Below are 14,195 nucleotides of genomic sequence, written 5' to 3'. Positions count from 1 at the left end.
GAGAGAGGCAAACCATGAGAGACTCTTGAATGCTGACAAAAACTGAGGACTGATGGATGTGGGGGGGAGGGGGGATGCGCATGGAGGAGGGCACTTGTGGGGATGAGCACTGAGTGTTTTGTGGAAACTAATTTGACAATAAACTATTTGTATAAAAATAAATAAATAAATAGTTAACCCATTATTTTGAATTTTCTAATCTACTATCGATTCCATCTGGTGTATTTTTCATTTCAGCTTTTGTATCATTTAGGTCTGATTGGTTCTTTTTTTTTATATTTTCTGTCTCTTTTTTTCAAGTTATTACTGAGTTTGTCCACTCTTACCCAAGTCCAGTGAGTATCTTTATGACCATTGCATTGAACATTTTATCAGGAAGATTGCTTATCTCCATTTTGTTTAATTCTTTTTCTGAGGTTTTGTCTTGTTCTATCATTGGAACACATTTGTTTGTTTTCTCATTTTGTCTGATTCCCTGGGTTTATTTCTGCATAGGTTAGCTATGCCTCCTGATCTTTAAGGTAGTGGCCTTATGTAGAAGGGCCTTATGTAGATTGGGCCCAATAGCACAATCCCACTTGGTTACCAGAACCTAGTGATTCAGGGGTGCCTCTTATGCAGGCTGCTTGTGCCATCCTGTGGTGGCTGGGTTGTGGGTTGTGACTGCTATGGGAATTCTGTGTGGTGAGACTCACTCCTGGGTGGCTGGCTGTGAGGCTGGCTATAGCTATTGTATTCTTGCTGGTGGATGAGTTTAGCCTTAGTGTTGCAGGCTTTGAGGTTCAGCCACAACTATTATAGGCATGTTGGTGAGTGGGGCAGGAGTTGCTCTAGAGAAGTTCCAGTTCCTGTTGAGGTTTCACACAGGGTATGATGAGGCTGCGGTTACTTGGGTGTGAAGGGGACTAGTTCCAACCAAGGCTACCTTTTGTGCATGAATGGTTGGGCACCATTTTAAAATCATGCCTTCTAGGCATGTTGGGTGAGCCATGTCTTTGGGGAAACTCTGGTGGGAGTTTCCCCACCAAAGCAATGCTGGCAAGGTGGATGGTGAGTGTCAGAACCGGTGCCCACAGCATCCAGCAAGAAAGCCTGAGGAATGGCAATTAGAATGGCACCTGCCAGTGCTTTCATTCCTGGAGAATGTTTCTACCAGTCCCTGCTCCACCAGCACACACTCTAAACTAAGTCAATATGTCCTCACATATGGCTCAGGTGCTTTTCAAACTCCTGGCACTGTGCTGGGTCTCAGAGTGAGTGGTATTGGGAGCTGGACTTTCAAGAGCAGAATCTCAATTTCCCATAGCTCTTATAGCTCTCTGGCTCTTCCCGAGTTAAGCCCCACTGATTTTCAAAGCCAGGCACTAAGAGGGCTTGTTTTCCTAGGGCAGATCCCTTAAGCAAAAGCTGTCCAATGAAGTCCCTGCTCCTTCTTTCTCAGGATGATTTTTGAGCCTATGATATCCCTCCCATTTATGGGTTATCATTCTAGGGGTTTCATTCCTAACCACAATTCTGCCCACATAGAGCGAGCACATCAAAAGAGGTGTGTGTGTGTAAGGTTTAATTTATGGCCCAAAATTAAGGTTAGTTTAGTTAATGTTTCATGCAAACTTAAGTAGAAAATGTATTCTGCCATAGTTGGGTTAAGTGATAAAGAGAATTCAATTGTAACCAGTAGATTCATGGTGTTTTTGTGTTCAAATCCCTGGAAGTCAGACTGTTATCATGTGGCTCAAGGCCCCAATCCTCTAATTACACTGCTGGCCTCTGGTATGATAATTCCCCATCTTGAGTCTTCTAGTCATCATAAACTATCATGGCTCACTGGGAGTAACATAGATACTCTTATTCTTGGGAAATTTCAAGAGTTTAGAGTTTATTTGCCAAGGACCTAGACAGGGTAAAAAAAATCTGAATACACAAGATTTATAAGAGCACTGTAAAAAGTAAGACCTATAATCCTTATCACAAAATAAAAATAATAAGGGACAGAAGAATATAGTCATATTGAAACAAAGAAAACATCTCAAAGAAAGTTCTGATACTTGGGTGCATAAATTTAAAGAAGCAGAATCGATAATAGAATAAATAACTATCAAATGAATCTATGAAATGTCTCAATATAGGAAAATAAAGAATAAAAAGAACCACAGCATGTATGGAACAATGCATATATTGCATACTGGTTAACTGTGTTTGAAAATTTGATAAGAATTTTGTTGAATGTTAATCACATAAGAAAGGACAGAATAAATCTGATTGTTTATGTTCCTGTTTCTTACTCTGTTTAGCTATATCTTTCTTTGTTTTTTCTTTTTTATCCATCTTTCTTTGTAGAAGTGGAAAATAAAATTAAAGAGAAAACATTCAATTTTATATTTTAAATTATATAGCAATACTTAAAAATTGTAATTACTGTATTGAAAATTAATATATATGTATATATTTATAAATGGTCAGATTGTCAACTTTAGGATTTTATAGGGCATTTATAGCTTGTTGGATTTTCATTCTCCTTTCCTCTTTCTCAGGATTATTCCATTTTGAAAAATATATATACTTATAAAATATAAAAACATTTTTAACTTGAGGCTACACAAAAACAGATCACCTGTCAGAGTTGGCCTATGGTCTATAGTCTATCAATGCCTGAACTACTGCATACAATCAGGGAAAAAAGGACATGTAGTATTGCCAAGTTCTTATACTTTATATGAAGTAATACAAAATTAATTCTAGTTTGTATATAAAAAGTCAATGGTTAATATTTCAATTTCAGCTGACTCTAAAAACATATTGCAAGGAGTTAATAGCTAAATGTCAATACATAAAACACCTCTAAGGCCTTTAAAAAGACTGAAGTTATATTGTGTATATTCTCTGAATCCAATGAAATGTAACCAGAAACCAAAACTTTAAGACATTCAGAAAATAATTTAAATAATTGGGGGCACTTGGCTATCTCAGTTGGTAGAGCATGCGACTCTGTATCTCAGAGCCAAGTTCAAGTGCCATATTCAGCATGGAGCCTACTTAAAAAAATAAATAAATAAAATAAATAGACTTAAAAGGCATATATACAAAACACAATGTGTGGGTCATGTTTGTACCCTGATTCAAACAAGCAGGATATTAAAAAAAATTAAAATTAAATATTTGGTCATATACATGTAAATAATCAATTGTGTCCAAATAGTAATAACAAGTTTATTTAGAAAATGATATGAAATAAAATAATAATATCAGTTTTGGGATTTATCTAATAAAGAAAGTCTCAGAGAGAATTTGAGAGGTTTAAATATTTGTATGAGAAAAGATGTCCCCAAAATCAATGAAACTGTTGGAAATTCTAATGAAATATTTAAAATTATTGAAGTCTGATAAAGTATATTTTAATGATTACTAACTCACCTTTGCATTAAGCTCAACCTCTGGGATATCCAATTTTTCCTCTTCTATGTATATGATTACTTTGAAATTAAATCACCTTTTATAACACACTGGAAAACATTGAAAGTCTGCCATTATAAGTAAAAATTGGACAAATTTTTCTTAGTAAAGGTAAAATTGGTTTTCTTCTATGGTTAGAATAAATCTTTTAAAATTTACATGTGAGTTATTTAAAAACACTGTGACTAGAAAGTATTCTGATTTAGATGAATGGTTAATTCCTCCTCACATAGTTTATGTGGTAGTAGTTTTCTATTCTCTAGTCATGGAAAGAAATCTAGGAAAAATAAATTGTATGTATATTACATATAATAAAAATAGCATTGCTTTCATGTATAACATATTAAGCATTATTTGTCAAGGAATAGAAAAATCAACTGTGTATAGTGATTATTTTACAGTGCAATCTTGAAAAATAAGTACAATTGACCCTTGAACAGCACAGGGTTTGAGCTGCACAGGTCCAGTTATATGCAGATTATTTTCTTTCTTTAAAATATTTTTTAATTATTTATTTTTGAGAGAGAGAGACAGAGCCCGAGCAGAGGAGGGGGCAGGAAGGGAAACAGAATTCAAAGCAGGCTCCAGGCTTGAGCTGTCAGCACAGAACCTAATGCAGGGGCTTGAACTCATGGACTGGGTGATAATGGCCTTAACTCACTGAGCAACCCAGCCCCCACCCCAAAGTTGTTTTCAATTAATATAGAGCAGTACTGCAATGTATTTTCTTTTCCTTATGATTTTCTTAATAACATTTTCTTTTCTCTAGCTTACTTTATTGTAAAAAAAAGAGTATATAATACATATAACATACAAATATGTATTATTGACTGTTATTGGTAAGACTTCTAGTCAACAGTAGACTATTAGTAGTTTTTAGGATGTCAAAGGTATTCATGGACTTTTGGCTATGTAGTGGTCAGTACCCCTGACCCCCTCAATGACCAAGGGTCTCAAATGTAATTTTTATAAGAAAGACTTCATTTGTCATTCTCCTCTAATTTGTGTTGTCTAGCCATCCTGACCTTTTTTTAGGTTTCTGTCCAATTATCTTGTCTAGGCTAGTAGTCCCAAGTCGTAAAGGAGGCAGACTGGAGGATTACAAATATCCTGAATGCAAAAACTTCGAGGGTGTGTGTGTGTGTGTGTGTGTGTGTGTGTGTGTGTGTGTTTCTGTTGGTCAAATTTTTTTGAGGAAATCTTTCTTCCTAAAATTTTCCTTAAGGATACAACTGTTAACCCAGTAAATAATTTTGGGGTATCTTATTTCACTAGACTCTGTTGTGTGATTCTAGGGCTGTGATTACAAACTATAGATGGATATAGTATAGTCCACACTCTGTTTTCAGTCTTCTAAATCTAAATTCTGTTGCTATTTTTAGCATATATATATATGCAAGCTTTGTATTCCTGATGTTTCAAGAGATTTCTGCCAGGTTCTTATCATTATGGTATTTTCAAACTGGGTCCTATTAATAATCTACTTGTATTCAGTCTAACTAAATTGACTTTTGACAAACAATCTCTACATTATGCCAAAAAGACGTTGATAAACCATATTCCAATAAAGCCAGTCCAATTTTATCCTTTCAATATTTACATCATCCCAAATCAAATCAGAATTTAGGTCTGTCCACAGACTCTGGTCTTGACAGACATCATGCTTCTATTCTGGGGAAAAATTTTTCTTCTGTCCTTTAAAAAAATGTTCTTTATCATCAATTGCATCACTAAGCTATTCTGAATATGTTTCATCATTCATGGTTATAATACCACACTGCAACAGTAAGTTGATTCTTAAGTATTTTGGGAATCTTAAGTATTTTGATCTAAGAAGTCCTTTGCTTCTCTGAAAATTGGGGAATACCAAAGAATTTTATGTTGATTATATTAATATATTTTTAAAAACTAATTTTTTTTTTGTTTTGAGAGAGAGAGACAGTGTGAGCTGGAGAGGGGCAGAGAAAAAGACACACACACAGAATCTGAAGTGGGCTCCAGGCTCTGAGCTGTCCGCACAGAGCCCAATGAGGGGCTTGAACCCACAAACTGTGAGATCATGACCGGAGCCGAAGTTGGACGCTCAGCCGACTCAGCCACTCAGGTGCCCCTGATTATATTAATATTTAACACACTATAAAATTAAAGTTACTAATATCAAAAATATTTATTAATTAATTTAAAAATGGCAAAAAAATCCTATTACATCATAATATATTTCATAAGTGAGAACTATTTTCTCATAATGAAACTATAATGAGAAGAGTCATGTTATATTTTTATCCACATCACTTCAATATCTCGCTTATCTATTTCCACACTCTATCTCTTGCATAATACTATTTTGTTTGGACTTATTGGAAATAAGGCACCTTACACAGATATGTAATTGGAAAGAGAAGCATTTTATCAATTTTTTAGATAATTGTGGTTTTCATTCCCTGATACCATACCTAAACTTGCCTAATGGTAATATTTTAATATTAACATACTTTATTGAGGTATAATTGACATACAACATTATATCAGTTTCTGATGTACAACATAATGATTTAATATTTGTATATGTTGTAAATAATCATCACAATACATCTAGTTAATATCTGACACCATGCATAACTACAGATTTTTTTCTTGTGATGAGAAGATTTAAGTTCTATTACCTAGCAACCTTCAAATGTGTAATACAGTATTATTAACTATAGTCACCACACTATATTTTATATCCCTATGACTTATTTATTTTATACAAGAAAGAAATAAAGAAATCAAGAAAGAAAGAATTATCTTTCAAACCACTTAAAGTGCTTTACAAACTTCACTTCAGTTAGTGTTTATAACAGCTCATGGAATACCATTCTTACCTCATCTTGGTCAGAAGAGAGTCTTAGAGAGTTTAAGTAGTTGCCCAAGATAATGCACATACTAAGTGCTGTTTTTAGTGTTGTAATTCAAAAATATGTAAATCTTATTCTAGTACCTGTGATCTTGTCAGGTAATTTCAATTTCCTGCAGCAAAATCAATAAAATAAAAAAACATTAGAATGAAATTTATCTAGAATTTAACTAGCATTGTTAATGTTATTCACAAATGATATGGTGTACAGGCTCTTTTATCTTTAGTTGTATTAATCAATAAGTATAATGCTTGTACACATAAAGGCAAAGTACTAAAAACATGACCATAGAGGAAAAGTATAATTATCAGCAAAATTGTCCATTTTTGGTTTTGCTGTGCTGTTAATACCATTGTAGAAGAAAGGAAAAAATATATATATATATTTTACATTTTATTTGTACTTTATTTCTTGGTACATTTTGTGATAGAATAGAATCTTGAGATAGCACCATAATTTATTAAGCCTATTTCATAAACCTCAAATTTAGTTATTTCTAATGAAAGATAATCATAAGTACATGCAATAATTATCTTTGAAATGTTTTTTAAAAGAACTATAGTTATAGAGGAAATAGAACATCACATCAATTCTTGAGTATCATAGAAATTACCTATGTTATAATGGAGTTTTAAATTTGTTAACTTTTTCACTTATGTTTCTGCACATAGAAGTGTGCAAGGCTATGCAGCTAATTCATGGAAATCTGAATTCAAAATATTGAATCAGCAGGATTACTCTTCTGGTGAATCAGATAAAAATATCCTGTGGGATATAAGAGACATGTGTGATACCTGCTGTGGGCTTTACCTTTTTTAAGATCTAATCATTCCTGCTTGCCTGCTCTTTTCTTAATTTAATACTAAATTTGGAAGAGTTAAATGCCTCCTTCTTTTTCTCCAAAAACTTATCCACAAAGCAGGATAGAGATATTAAATACAAGAATGTATATGGAAGATCTGTCAGGAAAAGGATTCAGTAGGCAACTGGCATGCAACATGGTTATTTCCAACATCACCTGCTTGATATATGGTTCTTGATGGTGGACTGAGCACTGCCTACCCATCTGAAACATCATTGCAATAATGTTTAAAATGCAAGGATAATACAATTGCAAAGATAATCCTAGGGAAGGTTACTTGCACAAGAGAGTACACATATTTCTGTATATTAGAAACTGGTATTATGCATTAACTGAGCAAACAACAAGAAAAAAAATGGTACTGCTCACATCCATTAGTGACTTCCAAAGAAGCAGGGCTGGAGTTATCAGTAGAACCCCAAGGCATTAGGCATGGTGTTACATACAAGGTTAAGAATGAAAAAGTTACTGAACGGAAATTTGTTGAAGGTCTTTCTACTCAGTAGCTGCATCATGGATACTTATTCCTCTTCCTTCTACACACAAATTCACTAATTTTCACTGCAACAACTAGAGAAACCTATGCTATACCCTATTAGGGCTATGCTAGGTGTTGGTATCTGAATAAGTCAGGTTTCATGTTTGTAAACAATAGAAACAATTTCTCACTGATTTTGTCAGAAAAGTAAATTTATTGAAGAGGACATGGTTAGCTGACAGAACTATCAGATAGGCTATTGAATCAGACAGTGAGCTCCACAGCAACGAAGTCCAGAATCTGGTTGTAAAACTAGTCCTTGGAGGAAAGCAGTAGATATAATGGCTTGTTTTATTAGCCCATTTGCCCTGAGAACTTGATAGTGCCATAAATTACATTGCTACTGCCACCAGAAAAAAAAAATTGTTACTGTTCTAATCAGAAATATAATTTTGTTCCAATAACTATCTCCACTAGATACAGACTCATCTCAATTAACTGTATATTTGTGTCACTAGCAGTCTGATATGGGTATGTTTTGCAGTAGGAAGTAAAAATAAAAGGAAAAATCAATCAATCCAGGAGATCTAATATGTGGACAAAAGGAGTTTCAGAAAAAAAGAACAAGAAAAGTAAAGAATGAAAATTATTTGCAATAGTTGAATAAGTAAGTTAAGTCATTATTCTAAATTGTCTTATCAAGTCTAGATAAACATGAAAGAATGTTCACATATAGACATCCCACTGAGTTGCCCAGTTATCACAGGTAAAGAGGAGATTTTAAAAGCAAAGATAGACCTCCCATCACTAGATTTGATGTACAGCCTGTGTACTGCAGTCTCTTAGAAGGGAATTGCAGTCAAGGTCGAAGTTCCTTCCCCTGACCAAGCGTGCCATATCCCTAGCCAGACACCTTCACTCCTAGGTCTTTTTATCTGAGGTATTGGGTTGAGGTCTCCTTTAGTTACCTCCCAAGGTTTCTGATGGGGAAATCTTGACACTTTTACCTACTGTAATCCACTCTTAGCCATTCATTCAGCTATCCCTCCCTAACCCTTGAGTACATAAAACTGCTAGAGCCTTTTGTTCAGAGCTCTCTCAATCATAAGTTGACCCACCCCCCACACCTATTTTGATTACTTGACCCTTAACAAGTGGACCATTCCATGGTGAAAAAATAGATCAAGGAGTCTCAGTGCTTCCTCTGGTTTTTGACTCTGTTTATAACATTACAGAGATTAAGGATTAATTCTTTCATCTGTAACTTTTGCTTTAATCTGCTACTCCAACACACCTACAATCTCAGTTCTCTCTCCCACCTTAGCTGAGCCCCGGAAAGTCATGTTTTTATTTCTATTTAGTTCAAAATACTTTCTAACTTGCTTTTTGATTCTTTGACCCAAGAGTTATTCAGAATTGTATGACATTATTTTCAAATTTTTGGAAATTGTCTAGTTATCTTTTATTGACTTCCAATTTAAATGCATGTGGCCTGAGGGGCGCCTGGGTGGCTTAGTCGGTTAAGCGTCCGACTTTTGCTTAGGTCGTGATCTCTCGGTTCGTGGGTTCGAGCCCCGCGTCGGGCTCTGTGCCGACTGCCAACTCAGAGCCTGGAGCCTGTTTCAGTCTGTGACTCCCTCTCTCTCTGACCCTCCCCTGCTCGCGCTGTCTCTCTCTCTCTCCTAGAAAAAACAAAAAACAAAAAACATTAAATGCATGTGTCCTGAGAAGCTATTTTGTATCAACCTAATTATTTTAAATGTACTGAGTCCTGTTTTATGGCTTAGTGTATTGTCTATTTTAGTAAATGCCCCAAGTGCTCTTCAGAAGAATGTCTATCCTGTTGCTGGGTGGACTTGTCCACAAATGCTATTTAAGTTAAGTTGGTTGGATACTGCTGTTCAAGTCCAGTGTATCTTTGCTGATGGTATGTTACTTATTCTATCATTTACTGAGAGAGGCCTACTGTAACATCCAACTAAAATTATAGAACTTTCTATTTATCCTTACAGTTCTGCCAGATTTTACTGATAGATTCTATTTGCATTTATGTTGCCAATTGCAGACTACTTTTTTGTTATTTTTGCTTAAGCAGTTATATTTTATACAGATGTAAATAATAAGAAAATAAAGTCTTCCTCACCCATTAGGTTGCTATTTCCAAGGCTCTTCACTCCTTTGTGTAGATCCGTTCTCATTTTACTTCTTCCTGAAGGATATATTTAAATATTTTTCCGAGTGCAGATTTGCAGGAAATGATTTCTTTCAGATATTCTATATGTTAAGATGTATTTCAATTTTTATTTTGAAGATAATTTCACTGGGTATTGTAGATTGCATATTATTCTCCCATAATACATCAAAGATGTCCCTCCACTATCTTATTGCTTTTATGGTTTCCAGGGGGTAGGGTGCAAGAGGGGAATCTGTCATCATCTTTGTTCTTCGACATATAATATGTTTTCTCTATAATTTATTTTAGTATTTTACTCTTTATCCCCCTTTAAGCAATCTGATTTTGATGTGTCTTGATGTTGTCTTCATAATTGTTGTGTTTGGGATGGGTTGATCTGTGGATTGATAATTTGGAAATTATTTTATCAATAGTTTTTCTGCTCTCTCTTTGAGGATCTCTATATATATCAGACTGCTTGATATTTTTCCAAATCTCACTGATTGTTTTTTGTAATTTAAATCTTTTTTTTTTTAATTTCTCATTTTAAAAATTCCTTTTCCCCCAGTGTTTGTCTTTTGGTATTATTATATTTTCAAGTTTACTAATCTATTCCTCTAATTTGCTATTAATTCTATCTAACATATTATTCATCTCAGTCTTTCCAGTTCTTATCACTAGAAATTTTAATCTTTGTTTTATATCAACACTGTTTCCACTTAATTTTTGGATGTATGGAATATAATTATAATAACTATGTCTTTTACTGCTAATTCTATCACCTAGATTAGTTCTATGGTGCTTTCATTTCATAGCTTTTTCTCCCAAAAGAGGCCATATTTCCTTGGTTTGTTGAAATACTGTAAAGCTTCATTGACATAATCGACATTGTGAATTTTACCTAGTTAGGTGATGGATATTTCTGTACTCTTATAAAATTCTACATTTTTTTCTTTACTTTATTTTTTCCTTTTTTCATTTTTTAATTTAAATTTTGGTTACTGTACAGTGCAATATGGTTTCAGTAGTAGAATTCAGTAATTTATCACTTACATACAACACCCAGTGCTCATCATAACAAGTACCCGTCTAGCCCATCTCCCACTCACCTCCCTCTATCAACTCATTGTTTGTTCTCTCTCATTGAGTCAATTGTAGTTTGTTTCCCTCTCTTCTCTTTTTCCCTCATATCCCCTATGTTCATCCATTTTGTTTCTTAAATTCCACATATGAATGAAATCATATTGTATTTTTCTATCTCTTATGAACATATTTTGCTGAGTATAATACATTCTAGCTCCAACCACATCATTACAAATGGCAAGGTTTCATTCTTTTATATGGCTAAGTATCATTCCATGAATATTTTCTTGAGGTAGGCCTGAATTGTAATATACCTCCCTTTTAAGACTCCCTTTGCTGCATCACAAAGGATTTGGACTACTGTATTTTCATTTTCATTTGCTTCCATGTATTTTTTATTTCTTCTACAATTTTTGGTTAATCCATTATTCTTTAGTAGGATGTTCTTTAACCTCCATATATTTGAGAGCTTTTCAAATGTTTTCTTGTGGTTGACTTCAATTTTCATAGTTTTATGATGTGAAAATATGCATGGTATGCTTTTTTGTACTTATTGAGGGCTGATTTGTGTCCCAGTATGTTATCTATTCTGGAGAATGTTCCATGTGCACTTGAGAAGAATGTGTATCTGCTGCTTTAGGGTGAAATGTTCTGAATATATGTGTTAAATCCATCCAACCCAGGATGTCATTCAAAGCCATTGTTTTCCTTGTTGATTTTCTATTTAGATGATCTGTCCATTCCTGCAAGTGGGGTGTTGAAGTCCCCTACCATTATGGTATTATTAATGAGTTTCATTGTGTTTATGATTAATTGATTTATGTATTTGAGTCCTTTCAAGTTGGGGCTGTAAATATTTACAATTGTTAGATCTTGATGCATAGACCCCTTAGTTACTATATAAAACCCTTATCATCTCTTGTTATAGTCTTTGCTTTAAAGTCTAGTTTGTCTGATAGAAGTTTTCTTTTGACATCCATTAGCATGATAGATTGTTTTCCATCCCCTAACTTTCAATCTGCAGGTGTCTTTAGGTCTTAAGTGAGTCTCTTGTAGGCAGCATATAGATGAGTATTTGTTTTTTAATCCATTCTACTACCCTATGTCTTTTGATTTGAGCATTTAGTCCATTTACATTCAGAGTGATTATTGAAACATATTAATTTAGTGTTATTGTGTTACCTGTAGAGTTGGTGTTTCTAGCAATGCTCTTGGTCCTGTCTAGTCTTTGTTGTTTTTGGTCTTTTTCTCACTCAAAGAGTCCCCCTTAAAATTTCTTATAGGGGTGGTTTAGTGATCACAAACTCCTTTAGTCTCTATTTGTCTGGGAAATTCTTTATCAGTCTTTATATTTTGTATGACAGCCTTGCTGGATAGAGTATTCTTGACTGCATATTTTTACCATTCAGCCAGTTGAATATATCTTGCCACTCCTTTCTGGCCTGCCAAGTGTTTGTGGACAGATATGTTGCAAACTTGATCTGTCTTCCATTGCAGGTTAAGGGCTCCTCCCTCCCCTCTGCCTTGCTACTTTCATGATTCTTTGCTTGTCTGTGTATTTTATCAATCTGACTATGATATGCTTTGGCAATGACTAGCTTTTGTTGAATTTAATCAGTGTTTTCTTTGCTTCTTGGATTTTGATGTCTGTCTTTCCCCAGATTAGGAAAATTTTCAGCTATGATTTGCTCACATCAACTTTCTGCTCCCTTTTCTCTTGTCTATCTCCTGGTACTTCTATGATATGAATGTTATTACATTTTTAAAAATTACTGAGTTCCCTAAGTCTGCCTTTGTGATCCCTGACCTTTATTTCCCTCTTCTTTACAGCTCATTATTTTCCATAATTTTATCTTTTGTATTGCTAGTTCACTCATCTGCCCTGTCCATCCACGTTTTTATGACCTTCATTTGGGTCATCTCAGTTATGGCATTTTTAATTTTAGCCTGACTAGAATTTAGTTATTTTATCTCTGCAGAAAGGGATTCTCTGTGTCTTCTCTGCTTTTTTCAAGCCTAGCTAGTATCCTTATAATCAGTTTAAATTCTAATTCAGACATCTTACTTCTACACCGATTAATCCTTGGCTCTCATGTCTTTCATGGCCACGAGCGGCTGATCTCCGAAACTTCAGATTCTTATGTTCCTCAGTTTATGCAAACAAAACAAAACAAAACTGGTGATATTGAAACGCTCACCTTTCCCCCATCAGTGGCTTCTTGTCCAGTCCCTTTTGTGTATTTTCACTTTTTTTTTTCTCTAACTGCTTTCAGGGGAAGAGCTTTCTTGCACAAACCCAATGCACTTCTATCTCTCTTCTTTCTTCTATGAAAAAGGCTCCCTTCCTTTGCAGCACCACAGCTCTTCTCTCACCTAATGCAACTCTCTGCACCATGTACCTGCTGGATTTTCTCCCTCAACAGAACGTATTGTTCTGTTAATCCTCAGATCAATTTTCCAGGTGTTCAAAAATGGCTTAATGTTGATCAAGTTGTGTTCAAGGGACAAGACCAGCCCACAGTTTTTTTACTCCTCCATCATCTTAACCTCTCTTCAACCTTTTTCTGAAATATACTTTCATTACTTAAAACTGATTATAGGATTAGGAGGAACTTAACAGAGGACTGTGGGGAGAAGAAAGGGGGAAATGGTGGGGGAAAGGGAGAGAGGCAAACCATGAGAGACTCTTGAATACTGAGAAACAAACTGAGGACTGATGGATGTGGGGGGGAGGGAGGAGATGGGTATGGAGGAGGGCACTTGTGGGGATGAGCACTGGGTGTTATATGGAAACCAATTTGACAGTAAACTATTTGTAAAAAATAAAAATAAAAAAATAAACATAAATAAAAACTGATTCATCCTATTTGGTTCTAACTTTATGATGTTTTTGGCCAATCTGAAGCACCTCTCAGTCTTGGGTTAATCATCAGTATAAGGTAAGTCATTCTTGCATATTCTACCCAATTCCTTATTAATTTCTCCAGTTTGAAATATAGCAACAGACTCTATTTCTGGCCCTGTTTCAGTGTCTGACACTGCTAAGATTTTCAGATGTTTTTCCCCTGGACTTTAGTGGTTTCCTCATGAATATTCATGTATTATTACTCTCCTGATCTGTGCATGTGTCCTGGGTTCTCTTTCTGCTCACCTCTTTTATCTTCCTATTAACTAGCTATCTTGATCTCTCTGGACTCTCCACTCCCTTTTCTCTCTCTCTCTCTCTCTCTCTCTTTTTTTTTTTTTTTT

This window comes from Hyaena hyaena, unplaced genomic scaffold, assembly GCF_003009895.1.
Source record: "Hyaena hyaena isolate Hyena2069 unplaced genomic scaffold, ASM300989v1 scaffold_609, whole genome shotgun sequence".
Classification (NCBI taxonomy): domain Eukaryota; kingdom Metazoa; phylum Chordata; class Mammalia; order Carnivora; family Hyaenidae; genus Hyaena; species Hyaena hyaena.
Note: the sequence above shows the minus strand (reverse complement) of the source record.